Raw genomic sequence first — 12390 nt, forward strand, 5'->3', positions numbered from 1 at the left:
CAACAATGTTTAAACACCATAAAACGAATCGCGCGTCTTGCCGATTCTTAAGCCACCATGCCAATGTCAAGAAATGGTAGCACGCAATGAATAACAAAGTCAAACCTTTATGAAACAAATCGCGCGTCTTGCATATTTGTAAACTACCATATAAATGTCAAGAAATGGTGGCGCGCAAGTAATCTGTTACTCATTTAAGAATTAAACCAAGAATATGAAAATTCTCAATAACAGTGTCAGAACAGTCCAACCATCGTCTTACTGCCTGGAACAATGATCACCAATGAAGGATGAAGGGCAGAAGACTGGAAAATCCAAATAGGCCGCCGGGACAGGAGCTCAGGAAGAAGCTGCTGCTCTGCACCGGGACTTCTGAATAGTGAGCACTGGGAGTTGGGCTGGCTCTCTTTTATAGAGTCTTGGCCCAGCCCAGAACCACTCCCAGGCATGTTGCAGGGAATGTCTCTGGAAGGCCCTGGAAAGGGGCCACACCCTAACACACTCTGAAAACCTACAGCAATACATTGCAAAGGAACAGTATTTGTAAGCATATTAAAAATAAGTTTTCAGGATTGAACTCTTCAATGCAAAAGGTTAAAAAACAACATATCAGCACAAGGCATAAATTACGTTGTTTCGAGAGTGCTGGGTTTTTGCATTTTTGTCGCCAATAGAGCGCGTACTGCTCTGGTGTTGACAGTACTCCCCTCTCCCTGACGCGCTTTAGGGCCTGGTTTGCTTGGATTAAGACGATGAAAGCGTCTCACAAGTACTGGAGCATGAACATCAGATGTGGAAACCCATGAGTTACTTTCAGGACCATAACCTTTCCATGAGATTAAGTACCATAGATTACGCCCTCTCAGTTTAGAATCCAACACTTTCTTGACTTCGTATTCTTCTTCCCCTTGTACTAGAACAGGAGCTGGATGAGGGTGGACCTTTTGGACTGCCTATTTCAAGAGGGAAGTGTGGAACACTGTATGAATCCGTAAGGATCTGGGCAATTGTAGTTTATAGGTCACCGGATTGATTTGCTGAAGGACAGTATAAGGACCTATGAATTTGGGGTTAAACATGTGCTTCTTCTTGAAGTCTATATGTTTTGTGGAAAGCCACACTTTGTCACCTGGTTGATATTGCGGTCCCTCACAATGTTTCTTGTCATAATGCCTTTTATATTTTTGTTTGGCTTTTTCTAAATGCTGTTGAATCAGTTTCTGGGTTTGATATAAATGCTGAATGGTTTCTGACACAGCTGGAGTAACAGAACTTTCTTGAGGAATTGTGATGGGCAATGTGTTGAGATGATAAACCAAAAAAGGGTGTAACGCCAATAGAAGTGTGGAATGAGTTATTGTAAGCTAACTCAGCTAACCAGAGCATAGATGTCCAAGAATGAAGTGCCTTTTCAGCGTAGGCACGTAGGTATTGTTTCAAAGTCTGATTCAGTCTCTCCGTTTGACCATCTGTTTGAGGATGGTGACTAGTAGATAGCGTAGATGTCACTTGGAGTGTTTTACACCATGTCTTCCAGAAATTGGAGGAAAATTGTGACCCCCGATCGGAGAGGATAACCTTTGGCAGTCCATGATAACGAACCACTCTGTTCAGTAAAATAGTTGCCAATTCACTAGAAGTGGATAATTTTTTACAGGCGATGAAATGTCCATATTTCGTGAGACTATCTACTACCATCAGAATTACTGAATGCTGTTGAACCACTGGCAGACCGGTAATAAAGTCTAAAGAAATATGCTCCCATGGAGGACTTGGGGTTGGAAGTGGATGTAACAACCCTTTTGGTTTTGAATGACTTGTTTTAATGCGGGCACAAACTTCACAGTTGTTTACCATTGCTTTTATATCTTTTGTTAGGGTAGGCCACCAAAAATAGCATTGGATCAGTTCAAGAGTTTTAGGAGTACCTGGGTGACCTGCCGTAGGTATAACATGCAACCAATGAAACACTATCTTGCGAAGTTTGGTAGTGGGTACAAACAAACGAGCGTCATGAAAGGGTAAACCTTGCTTGATTGACCTTTTGGGATCTGCTTGGGCCCATGTTTGCCATTTTTCAACAGTGAAAGAGTTGCAAATTTCTTCAAAGAAATCTTCAGTTTTTATGATACATAGAACCTTGTCAGGAGCAATGACAGCTCTGGAGGCTTGAAATGCAGGCAACGTGGTAGACTCTTGATGGGACAAGGCGTCAGTCTTGCGATTATCTTTACCAGGCCAGAAGGTTACTACAAAATCAAATTCGGCAAAAAAAAGCATCCAGCGTAATTGCTGAGGGGTCAAAAGTCTGGCGGAACTTATGAATTGAAGATTACGATGATCAGTATATACTGTGACAGTGTATTTGGCACCCAACAAATGATGTCTCCATTCTTTAAAGGCGTCACGAATCTCCAGAAGCTCTTTTTCAGCAATGACATAGTTCTGTTCGGCTTCATTCAACTTCGGAGACATATAAGCTACAGGATGAAGTTGACCAGTGTCTTTATTTCATTGTGATAAGACGGCTCCTATTGCTACATCTGAAGCATCAGCTTCCACTATGAAAGGTTGATTCGCATCAGGATGAGTCAAGACTGGGCAGTGGAGAAAGCTTCCTTTAAAGTCAAGAAGGCTTGATCAGCTTCTGGGGACCATACACACTTTTCTTTCTTTCTTAGTAGCTTAGTGTTTGGAGCCACTGTCTGGGAGAAATGATTTATGAATCTCCGGTAAAAAATTGCAAACCCCAGGAAACATTGTACATCACGAACAGTCTTTGGGGTGGGCCAATCAGATACGGCTTTTACTTTCTTTTCTGCCATCACCATACCTTGAGGGGTAAGAATAACCCCTAAAAACTCAATTGGGGTAACATGAAACTCACACTTGGTTAGTTTGCAATATAAATGGTGTTTTCAAAGGGCTGCAAGAATTTTCTTGACATGTTGGACATGTTCATTTTCATTGTCTGAGTAGATCAAAATGTCATTGATGTAGACTATGGCAAATATGTCGAGGTACTCTCTAAGAACGTCATTCAAGAAAAATTGAAATGCTGCTGGAGCATTACACAGACCAAAAGGCATGACGGTGTATTCAAAAAGGCAATATCTTCTCTTGAACGCTGTTTTCCATTCGTCACCCTCTCTCATTCTGACCAAATGATAAGCACCTCGAAGGTCAAGCTTCGTGTAGATTTTTGCTCTCTTTACTTGTACCAATAAGACTGGAATTAGGGGTAAAGGATATTTATTCTTGATGGTGACTTTGTTCAAACCCCTATAGTCGATGCAAGTTCGAAGTTCTTCATTAGCTTTTGAAACAAAAAAGAAAGACGAAGCTGCAGGAGACTTAGAGGGGCGAATTAAGCTATTCTCCAAAAATTGATCTAGGTATTTTCGTAAATGTTGATTTTCATGTTCTGACAGGGCATATACATGACAGTTGTGAAGTATCGCACCTGGGGCTAGATCAATTTGACAGTCATAAGATATATGAGGAGGTAGAGTCTCTGCTCTTTTCTCATCAAATACATCTTTGTAAGATGAATACTGTTTGGGCAGCTGAATTTCTTTCTCCGCGGCAGTAGCTATGTAAGAGTTGCAAACTTTTGGTACTTGAATCTTTTGGAGACATTGTTCGTTACATAGCGCAGATGAGAAAACGATTTTTCGTTCTGCCCAATTGATCTCCGGATTGTGATGAATTAACCATGGCAAGCCGAGGATAATCCCATATTGGGGAGCATGGATCACGTCAAGGATGATTTTCTCTTTATGTTTCTTTCTTTGATTCTTATCTTCACAAATCATCGACAAGGGGATAGTCTGAAGAGTTACCGGACCTCCAGTCAAGAGTTTTCCATTGACTGCCTGGATGATTTCTGGGGTCTTCTTTTCAATACATGGGATCCCCCATGCACGAACCAATTGGACATCAACAAAGTTCCCAGTAGCCCCAGAATCTACTAGAGCTTTTTTGAAATAGATCTTTTTCTTGACCTGAACGCTTATTTCCAGTTTAAGATGTCTAGATTGTGAAGGGTCCACGGTGACACCCAAGAGCAACCCTTCTCTGCATCTTGGGTGTTTTAGTTTTCCAACTCGACTGGTACATTGGCTGCGACCTTCTGAACTGGACCTTGCTTGTTCTTTGGTTTGATTGGACAATCTTTGGCAAAATGACCTTTTCGCCCACAATAAAGACATTGGGGGTCATTACGACCCTGGCGGTCAGAGACCGCCAGGGGTAATGTGGCGTCCGTACCGCCAACAGGCTGGCGGTACGGAGACCCGTATTACGACCGCGGCGGTAGCGCCCCGGTCGCACCGCCGGGGCCGGCGCTTTCCCGCCGTTTTAGCCCAGGCGGTGATAATCCGCCAGGGCAGTGCTGCAAGCAGCGTTGTCCTGGGGATTATGACCCCCCTACCACCAGCCTGTTTCTGGCGGTTTGCACCACCAGGAAGAGGCTGGCGGTAAGGTGTGTCCTGGTGCCCCTGGAGGCCCCTGCACTGCCCATGCCACTGGCATGGGCAGTGCAGGGGCCCCCTAACAGGGCCCCGGGCAGCTTTTCACTGTCTGCATAGCAGACAGTGAAAAACGCGACGGGTGCTACTGCACCCGTCGCACGGCCGCAACACCGCCGGCTCCATTAGGAGCCGGCTCCTATGTTGTGGCCTCATCCCCGCCGGCCCAGCGGCGATGTCGTAATGGGGTCCGCGGGAGTGCGGCGCCGCCCGCCAAGCTTGTAATGACCCCCATTGTACATTTTTTCTGCATAGGTCCTTTTCATCTTTGGTCAAAGGTTTTCTGATGGTTCCAATTTCCATTTTGTTCAGGCGTTCTTTCTTTCGGAGTTCTTGAGTCTCTGTTATCATGAACGCGCCATGAACATTTTTCAATCTTTTTGCGCGTTCCTTTACGTTCTGCTAAACGATGATCAAGTCTCAAGACAAGAGTTATTAGTTCTTGACAGTCTGTAGGTTGTGGGTAGATTTCCACTAAGATATCTTTTAGTTCCTCTTTGAGTCCCTTGTAAAACAAGACCGCTTGTTTTTCTTCAGGCCAGGATGTCTCGGGAACCAGCCGGTTAAAGTTGGCTAAATACGACACTAGGGGGGGTCATTACAACCTTGGCGGTAAAAGCCGCTTACCGCTGTCAGAAGACCGCCAACATCCCGCCGCGGCCGCGTTAAACCGCCACGGTCATTCTGACCCACAACAGGCAAACCGCCAAAATACAGACATCCACAAAAGTCCGCCACACCAAAGGTCAGCGAGAAACTGGCGATGACCAAACCTCCACCGTCACGCCAACAGAAATATGCCCACACTATCACAACACACGAATCCACGCGGCGGTCTTTCAACCGCGGTATTCCATTGGCGGTACACACCACTGCGCTCAAAATACACACACTCTTACTAAACACAGCCGCATTGGACAATTCAAAATACACACATCTGAGACACATACACACACCACACCCACACATCCAATTAAATATAAAACACACACCCACATCACCCACAAACCTCCACTCCTAGAGAATCGGTACCACGCACAGAGAAATAGATATCCGAGCACCCAGACGTGCATATTACATTCACCCAGCAATATTACCACGCACTTCACACAACACACCAATACACATCACCACACTTAGCACCACACAATCCACCCCACACATCACCCACACCACCCCATAGCACCGCAAAGACACCCCAGGTTTTCTGAGGATGAACTCAGGGTCATGGTGGAGGAAATCGTACGGGTAGAGCCACAGCTCTTCGGAACACAGGTGCAGCACACCTCCATTGCCAGGAAGATGGAGCTATGGAGCAGAATAGTCGACAGGGTCAACGCTGTGGGACAGCACCCAAGAAATAGGGACGACATCAGGAAGCGGTGGAACGACCTACGGGGGAAGGTGGGTTTAATGGTATCCAGGCACAACATCGCGGTTCAGGGGACTGGCGGCGGTCCACCACCTCCTCCCCCAGAATTTACAACATGGGAGGAGCAGGTCTTGGCGATCCTGCATCCTGATGGCCTTGCAGGATTATCTGGAGGAACGGACTCTGGTAAGTCTCATCTTCACTACTTCATCCCCCCCACCCCACCAGCATGCCAACTCATACCCCACCCACACCCTCACCCCCATCACACCTACTCCTTGCAAATGTCTCACCATCACAACCCACCCATCCCAACCCCAAGCCCTGCATGCGACCACAAAGCATGGACACCCATCACCAAAGCATGCCCACTGCACATCCCCATCCTCCCCCAAACCACGTCACAAAAGCCCCCACACAGGAATGCAAGCACTGGGGTACACGGGCACCCACCCATTCTACGCTATGGCACACACAGATGCAATAACCATCCATTTATACCCCTGCAGGACCCGAACGCCACGTCACCGCGCAGGAGGGTCCACAAATGTCCATTCCACCCCCAGAAGATGCCCACAGTGATGACAGCACCTCTGTCGACCTGGATCTAGATGCCCAGCCCGGCCCATCGGGGACCTCGGGACAGTCGGTTCCCCTCAGACAGCCACAGGCCACAGCAGACCTTCCCCCCTCTGGGAACACCAGCACAGCACCCACCCAGCGGGCCCATACCTCTGTCCCCAGGACACGTCAATCAGCGGTGTGTCCACCACTACAGGGCACCCAGGTTAACCCACCACCCAAACAACAACAGAGACCTGGGGGCAGTGGTAGTGGGCACACGGTCCAGGGGACAGGGGACAGAGGCCCAGGGAACAGGGGAACTGGGAGGGCTGCTGTGCGACAGGGGGGGGACAGGCCCAGAGAACCCACTCTCCACGAGGCCCTCTCCTCCATCATGGGAGCCTACCAACATTCCCAGGAGACGATGGCGACGGTACTGGCCAGGTTTCAGGAGATCCAGCTCCTGCAGGAGGAACAGTATTTGGGGTTCAGGGAGGAACTACGAACCATCAGTTCCGCCCTGGGCACCATTGTAGGGGCTCTGCATCTGGTAGTCACCACATTGCGGGACACTGTGGCACCACAAAGGGCCCCTGACACTAGCATGGACCAAGAACTGCCTACCACCTCTGCCGGCGCTAGTGGACAGGAGGCCCCGCCACAGGACCAACAGGCCACCCGCACCCCACCCCCTGCAGAAGGAGAACCACCCCGCAAGCGGGCCCTGAGATCCAGGAAGAAGACAGAGTAAGATGCCAAGACCCCCGCCAGGAAAGGATACCTCCCTGATTGTCATCCCACTGTCCCACATTGTCACCCTGTCCATCCTTAAACTGCCCCTGCTCCACTTTCCAAAGGCATTTGGACAATGCACCTGTGATACAAATAGTCTGGACTCTGCCATGGACAATCCTCCACCATCACGCCTCACCGATTTGCAAACACCCACCAATATAGAGCACAGTTATTGCACAAAACAATCAGGAGTCTGGCTGTGATTTTGAACAAATGTATTAGACATTAACATGCCAAAATGCTTATTTACATTGTGATGCCAACATACCAATATCACACAGCTGTAGTTCATGGGGAAACAAAGCAGATGTCACGCAGTGGGGCCCACATCTCTGAAATCGGAAGGGAAAGTCACAACTCAGTTACCATACACTGGGGGAAAAGGACAGACAGTAGAGAGGTAAGAGTGTTTAAGTATATGTAATATGCCGGTGTGTATTCTTACCTGTGTGTCATTGGAAATACTGCTGTATTACTGTGTTCCTGTTGTCTATGTCGTCTTCTTTGGCTTCCTCGACTTCACTCTCCACAGGCTCCACAGCTGCTACAACACCACCATCTGGACCATCCTCCTGCAGAAAAGGCACCTGTTGTCGCAAAGCCAGGTTGTGAAGCATACAGCAGGCCACGATGATCTGACACACCTTGTTTGGTGAGTAGAATAGGGATCCAACTGTCATATGGAGGCACCTGAACTTGGCCTTCAGGAGCCCGAAGGTCCGCTCGATCACCCTCCTAGTTCTCCCATGGGCCTCATTGTAGCGTTCCTCTGCCCTTGTCCTGGGATTCCTCACTGGGGTCAGTAGCCATGACAGGTTGGGGTAACCAGAGTCACCAATTAGCCACACACGTTGCCTCTGGAGTTGACACATCACGTAAGGGATGCTGCTATTCCGCATGATGTACGCGTCATGCACTGAGCCAGGGAACATGGCATTAACATAGGAGATGTACTGGTCTGCCAAACATACTATCTGCACATTCATTGAATAATAACTCTTCCTGTTTCTGTACACCTGTTCACTCCTGTGGGGGGGAACCAAAGCCACATGGGTCCCATCAATGGCACCTATGATGTTGGGGATATGTCCAAGGGCATAGAAATCACCCTTCACTGTAGGCAAATCCCCCACCTCAGGGAAAACGATGTAGCTGCGCATGTGTTTCAGCAGGGCAGACAACACTCTGGACAACACCTTGGAAAACATAGGCTGGGACATCCCTGATGATATGGCCACTGTTGTTTGAAATGACCCACTTGCAAGGAAATGGAGCACTGACAGCACCTGCACTAGAGGGGGGATCCCTGTGGGTTGGCGGATTGGTGACATCAGGTCTGGCTACAGCTGGGCACACAGTTCATGAATAGTGGCTCGGTCAAGCCTGTATGTCAGTATGACATGTCTTTCCTCCATTGTCGACAGGTCCACCAGCGGTCTGTACACAGGAAGATTCCGCCATCTCCTCGCATGTCCCAGCAGACGGTGCCTATGAAGGACAACAGCGAGCACAGAGTCAATCAACCCACAGGTACGTAACCACAGCTTGCACATAACACGATTCTCACTCCATTGAATGCTTTGTATGAGTGTTGATGCAAGGCCTAGGTATGTGTGACGCAGTAAAAAGTAAGCCATGTGGGCCCCTGAAATGGCGGCTGCCTGACCTGTGAAGTGCGACAATGGGATGTGAGGTAAATGCGCTGGCGTGGCACACCGTGGCGGTAGGCGGCCGAAGACCGCGGCACAAAGCAGCATTGGTTAACATTGAACCCTATGGGTCTCATGAGCCAATGATGATGTGCGCCGGCGGTCGCGGTACGCACCGCCGTGGGCGTGAGTGCCATTTTCTATCTGCTTAATCACTCGATACCTGATCTTCGACAGGAGAGAACCTACACTGCAAGTGCTGCTGTGACCTCGGTCTGGAAGAGACAATGGCTCATGCGACTGGGGAAAGGGACCCTGCCTTCACAGCTCAGGAGTTGGAGAAACTTGTGGATGGGGTCCTCCCCCAGTACGCGCTACTCTACGGTCCTCCAGACCAACTGGTTAGTACTGAGGGAGCATGCTTTATGGGCAATGCCTGTGTTGAGTGGGGTGGATGAAAGATGGTGGGGAGGGGAGCGATTGAGGCATGCTTCAAACGACGGTGAGAGCATGTGCCACATGGCAAGGGTAGGGATGGGGGGCCACTCACATTGAATATGCAGAAGGTGATGACTATTTTTCTCCCCCTGTACATTTCACATAGGTCAGCGCCCACCAGAAGATCGATATTTGCCGTGCCATCGCCAAGGACGTCCGGACCCTGGGGGTCCACCACAGACGGGGCACCCACTGCGGGAAGAGATGGGAGGACATCCGCCGCTGGAGCAGGAAGACGGAGGAGGCTCAGCTGGGGATGGCCTCCCAACGTGGGAGGGGTGCCAGTCGGACTTTGACCCCCCTGATGTCCCGGATCCTGGCGTTGGCCTACCCCGATTTGGATGGGCGCGTGAGGACATCACAGCAGACACAAGGGGGTGAGTACACTCTCATTCTGTTGACTTTGCGCGCAGTGGAGGTGTCTGTGTGGGGGAGGAGGGCTGTGGGTATGCCTAGGCCAGGGGGATTTCTGTAGGCTAGGCCCCTCCGTAAGGCATGGCCCTGTGCCCCCGCATCCCACCTCTGTAGGGTGCCTAGTATGGCTATTCATGGCCCTGTGTCATCTATGTTTGCAGATGTCGTCCATAGGCTTGTAGGCCATGTCCCACGGATGGAATAGTCGACCCCAAGTGCGCGGCGTAGTGCAGGGGGCTTCTGTGTCTGGCCTGTCCGCCAACGGTGTCGCCAATGCATGCACTCAACATGTCTTTATTCCCCCCCCCCTTTTTTGTGGTCTTCCTGTTCATGTGTGCATTAGCATCATCAGGTGGAGGAGAAGTGGCATCAGAGCACGAGGGAGCTGCATCCCACATGGCCATGGAGGGCCATGCAACGGACTCCGAATTCACCAGTGGGACAGAGGGCGAGGGGAGCTCCACAGCGGGGACTCGGGCAGACATCAGTGACACCGACTCGTCCTCTGAAGGGAGCTCCCTTGTGGTGGCGGCAACATCTGTGCCCCCCGCAACAACAGGTACAGCCGCCACCCACCGCACCAGCACCGCCCTCCCAGCAGCCCCTCAGCGTTTTCCCGTGCCCGCTCACCCAGGAAGGTGGGCATCTCCTTCGCCCCAGGCACCTCAGGCCCTGCCCCAGTTACCCCTGCTGCCCTCAGTGAGGAGGTCATTGACCTCCTGAGGACGCTCACTGTTGGGCAGTCTACCATTTTGAATGCCATCCAGGGTGTAGAAAGGGAGGTGCACCAGAGTAATGCATACCTGGAGGGCATTCATTCTGGTCAGGCTGCCCTTCAGCGATCGTTCCAGACTCTGGCCTCAGCACTGATGGCAGCCATTGTCCCTGTCTCTAGCCTCCCCCCTCCAACTTCCTCCACCCATACCCTATCACCTGTACCTCTGCCTATCCCAGACACACCATCAGACCAGCCTGCACACACCTCAACACCCAAGGGAAGCTCAGGCAAACATAAGCACCACACATCACACAGGCATTCACCCAAGCAACATCCACATACAGACATACCAACACCCACTGCCTCCACTGTGTCCCCCTACTCCTCGTCTCCCTCCTCCCACCCTGTCACGTCTCCACTCACACCTGCATGCACAACATCTTCAGCCACTACGTCCCTCAGCAACACACACACCAAAACACCCCGCACACGTGCAGTCACCACCCCCACTGCCATTTACACGTCCCCTGTGTCCTCTCCCAGTGTGTCTGTGACCCCCTCTTCCAAGATACACAAACGCAGGCAGCCACCCACCCAACAGCCATCCACCTCACGACAGCCTCCAGCCCAAGCACCTGCACCCAAAGACACCAAACTTACAACTCCTACAACCACAACCTCTTCCTCCACTCCCATACCCGCTACACCTACCCGTCCCACTGCTCCTAAAAAGCTTTTCCTGTCCAAACTCAACCTCTTTCCCCCAACTCCCCTACCCCGTCCATGTCATAGGACTACAGTCAGCACCTCAGCCACGACAAAACCGGCCCCTGTCATCACAGTCTGCCATGGACTGTGGACTGCCCCACCCTCCAGGGCAGCCAGTTCGGTACAAAGCCAAGGCACGGGCAGCCCAACCCCGGAGAAACATCCCAAGTTAGGCAGTGACCGGCGCAAGAGGGTGAAAACACCAGGGACTAAAACCCCTACCATGGCTCCGGCAGGAAGTGTGGAGACAGCTGGCACACCGCCCAAGGTGGGGAAGGGCCACAGGCGATCAGGGAAGGCTGGGAAGGGCAGCACGCCTGACAGCATCTTCATCAGCCCAGCTGGCCAGGAGGGCCCCGCTAGCCCCATCCCAGGTGGGCAGGAGGCCACCAACAGGCCCGGCACAGCTGCCCAGGAGGGCCCCGCCAGCCGTAGGACAGATAGGCAGGAGGGCCCCGCCAGCCACAGGACAGGTGGCAAATGACCTCCCCGCCATGGCCGGATCCGCTGAACTGGGCCCTTCATCTCAAGCACCGCTGCACTGGGCACCGCCGTCTGAAGTACCACTGCACTGGGCCCTTCAGCTCAAGCACCGCTGCACTGGGCCCTTCATCTCAAGCACCGCTGAACTGGTCACCGCCGTCTCAAGCAACGCTGCACTGGGCACTGCCGTCTCAAGCACCGCTGCACTGGGCCCTTCATCTCAAGCACCGCTGAACTGGGCACCGCCATCTCAAGCACTGCTGCACTGGGCACCGCCGTCTCAAGCACCGCTGAACTGGGCCCTTCATCTCAAGCATCGCTGAACTAGGCACCGCCGTCTCAAGTACCGCTGCACTGGGCCCTTCATCTCAAGCACCGCTGAACTGGGCACCGCCGTCTCAAGCACCGCTGAACTGGGCCCTTCATCTCAAGCACCGCTGAACTGGGCACCGCCGTCTCAAGCACCGCTGCACTGCGCACCGCCGTCTCAAGCACCGCTGCACTGGGTACCGCCGTCTCAAGCACCGCTGCACTGGGCACCGCCGTCTCAAGCACCGCTGAACTGGGCCCTTCATCTCAAGCACCGCTGAACTGGGCACC

The sequence above is a fragment of the Pleurodeles waltl genome, chromosome 8, assembly GCF_031143425.1.
Source record: "Pleurodeles waltl isolate 20211129_DDA chromosome 8, aPleWal1.hap1.20221129, whole genome shotgun sequence".
Taxonomy (NCBI): domain Eukaryota; kingdom Metazoa; phylum Chordata; class Amphibia; order Caudata; family Salamandridae; genus Pleurodeles; species Pleurodeles waltl.